This window comes from Choloepus didactylus, chromosome 3 (genome assembly GCF_015220235.1).
Source record: "Choloepus didactylus isolate mChoDid1 chromosome 3, mChoDid1.pri, whole genome shotgun sequence".
Lineage (NCBI taxonomy): Eukaryota > Metazoa > Chordata > Mammalia > Pilosa > Megalonychidae > Choloepus > Choloepus didactylus.
In genome coordinates, this window is record NC_051309.1 from 136,151,334 (window position 1) to 136,155,103 (window position 3,770).

Below are 3,770 nucleotides of genomic sequence, written 5' to 3' on the forward strand. Positions count from 1 at the left end.
GGGAAAAAATAAACAGAGGGACATAAGTGCTGAAGAGAACGTGGAGAGAGAGATGCATGTATTCACTGTTGGTGGGGAAGTAGAATGGTGTAGCCTATCTGTAGGACAGTATGGTGGTCCCACAAGAAGCTAGGAATGTGGGGGTTTCAAGGTCCTGTAACCTCAGTATGGGGTATATACTTGGAAGATTAGAGAGCAGGGACACAAATGGACATTTATGCACCAGTATGTATAGTGGCAGTATTCACCATTTGCGATAGATGGACGTGGCCTAAGAGTACATTGATGAACAGAATGGTGAACTGTAGTGTATGCATACAATAGAATATTGAGGGGCTACAAGAAAAAATGAAGCTGTGAGACATGCAATTAAGTGATTGGATCTTGAGTGCAGCATTTTGAGTGAAGCACACCAGAAACAAGAGGAGAAACATTATAATGCCTCAGTAATACGGACTAACTATAATGTGTAAACTCAGAACTGAATCTTAGAGCATAGCTTATCAGGGAAATGCATGCTGTAATGGTCTCTAGATTGTATGCTCTTACAGCAGTCTCATCTATTCCTGAGTTGTAATGGTTATCTCTAAATCCTGAGATGCTGAGCTTCTTGTGTATAACCTGGTCAGTCTCCGGAACTTTGAGTATCTGAGTGACATGTGAGCCTTGGAGCTAGAACTTGGCAGCTATGAGTGTCAGTATTACCCATACAGCAACTGTTGAAAGAGCTGAAAAAGAATTCAGACTTTAACTAGAGATACGAACAAAGAGGATCTGGTTAAGACTAGGACAAATCAGGCCCAAGAGTAAAGGACGATACTGACTGGGTTTTAAAACTACAACTTACATATAAGACCAAGGGAGGAAATGAGTATCTGGTGCAGGATCTATAGTTTCTGTAGCTCACTAAATAATCTAACTTGTACAGTCAGTTTGTTTGAACACCATAGGTGCAGGCAGCAGTGAATGGGAAGTGGGATTTGGTGGGTTTGTACGGGCTGGGGTGAAATCCCAAAATATCCCAGAGTGATATGGGCAGAGTATAAGTGTATTTGTGGGGTCCTCCAAGGAGCTGAGGAGAAATGTGGAAGTATTGGACTTCTCCACCTGGGCTATTGATGATTTTTCCTGTAAACATTGAGGACTGCCAATTGGGTGGGCCAAAGCCTTGATCTGGGCTTGTGAGGCTAGTTGCTGCAAGGGAGAGGCTAAGCCCACTTATAATTGTGCCTAGGAGTCCCCCCCAGAGAGCCTCTTTGTTGCTCAGATGTGACCCCCTCTCTTTCTAAGCCCACTCAGCAGGTGAACTCACTACCCTCCCCCCTATGTGGGACGTGACACCCACGGGTGTGAATCCCCTGGCAACGTGGGAAATGATTCCTGGAGATGAGCCTGGACCCAGCACTGTGGGATTAAGAGGATTTTTTTGACCAAAAGGGGGAAGAGAGATGAAACAAAGTAGGGTACCCATGGCTGAGAGATTTCAAATGGAATCAAGAGGTCATTTTGGAGGGTATTTTTATGTGCTATATAGATATCACCTTTTAGTCTTTATTGTGTTGGAATGGCTAGAGAGAAGTACCTGAAGTTGTCAAACTGCAACAGTGACCGTGATTCTTGAAGATGATTGTATAACTATGTAGATTGCATAGTGTGACTATATGACTATGAAAACCTTGTGGCTTACACTCCCTTTATCCAGTATATGGACAGACGAGTGGAAAAATGGGGCAAAAATTAGATGAAAAATAGGGTGGGATGGAGGGAATGGAAAGATCTAGTGTTCTTTTTTGCTCTTATTTTTATTTTGGAGTAAGGAAAAGGTTCAAAAATTGATTATTCTGGGATGAACACACAGCTGTATGTTGGTGCTGTGAATAATTGTACACTGTGGATGACTGTAGGGATGTGTGAATACATATCAGGTAAATTGTATTAAAAAAAAAGTAAATGAACAATGGAGGGAGGAGGGGAATGGGATGTTTTGGATGTTCTTCTTTATTTTAATTTTTATTTTATTTTTTAGAGTAATGAAAATGTTCAAAGTTTGTGGTGATGAAAGCATAGCTATACGAAGATACTGTGAACAACTGATTGTATACTTCAAATGATGTATATTATGTGATTATATTTCAATAAAATTGCATTAAAAGTGAATTGGAGTGTTGAAAAAGAGCTCTCAAATTTTCTTCATGTACCTCTGTAGTTATTTGAATTTTTTAAAGATGTACCCTTGTATTCATTGTATAGTCATTTTAAACGCAGAACAACAGGTTTAAAATATTCCATTTTGCTAGCTATTAACCAACACCTATCTCCTCATATTTTCTACCTTCTGATTCTAGTTATACACTCCTATGCCACAGTAGCACAAATCTAATCTATACTCTACATGGCAATCCTTCAAATATTAGATGAACACAATTAGTACATCTTTCCTCAGTTTTCCTTTGTCCAAACCAAACATTCTTAATCTTTGCAGTTCCAGCTTATATGGATGATACCAAATTCCTTCTCTATCAGTATCTTCTCTGAATGCAGCAAATTTACCTCTAAACCGAAACTTCAAGGGTAGTTCTCTGTCATGGACAGAATAAATTGGGAGCTTTCCTCTTCTAGTTACAGATATAAAGTTTCTACTAATGAAGACTAATCACATATTCACATTTTTAAGCAACTCAGTCATACAGTGAGTGTATGTAAAGCTTTCTGTTTTTACCTTAGAGTCTACTTTATAGATATGCCAATTACCCATGCCTTTTTTTTTTTTTTCTTTTCATGGAGAATTTGCTTTTCTGTTCTCAGCTTCTTGATGAACTGTCACTGGTGTCCTCAATTTGCTAGTCCATCTCTACCCTGTTCCTAAGTATGCATGCTTTTCTGCCTGCCTGGGAGGTCAGAAGTCCCTCATGCAGTTTTGGAATCTGGCGGACCATGCCCAGTGCCAGGCTTCTAAGTCACCAATTGTGTTACATTTTTGGCCAATCATATTCAGACTGTGTAGCTTAATTTAGACCAAGCAGACTAAATTAATCCTAATTACTCTGTATTCTTGTGCATATTACTTGATCCCAAAATCCCTACCTGCAAATGGAGACTCTACTGCTCATTTTCTACTATTATTGTGAGCATTAAACAAGGTGACATATATAAAACACCTAGTGGAATGTGTAGCACATAGTAGCAGCCCATCAAAAGAAATTATTGTTGCTGCTATTGCTATTCACCCAGAGATGATGACATTGGGTAAGTTCGTGTGCATTTTTCAGGTTGAAAGTTTCAAAATTCCCTCACCCACATTGGACCAACTGACAAAATCAGATCTTGATTCCCAACCACCTAGTAATGTCAAGTTACTAAGCCAATAGCCCAGCCTACTCTTTAGGACCACGACCCCATCCAGAATCCTCACCAGTCCTCTTCCACAGAGGACCATATCTTCCTGCCCCCTGGGTGTTCCACCACTGACCAGGTTCCTCTGCTGCTGCTCCTTGCCTACTTTAGAAGAAGCCTGAAAACCAAGATCTTTATAATGAGGCCTGGGCTTGTCATACTCTCTGGAGACTGCTCTGATATTTCAAGTCCTCCCTTGAATTCCATCTTTGCATCTGGGTCAGTTCTGGTATCACCTTGGTTCTTGAGTTGCTTCATGTTGTGTGACCCCTCAGCCTCACATCCAAAACAAGCTAAGCTATGACTTACGTATCATGTGCTTGTGCAATTGGACTTGCTTGCTTTTAAATACAGGACCCTTTTATTTGTCTCTGTTT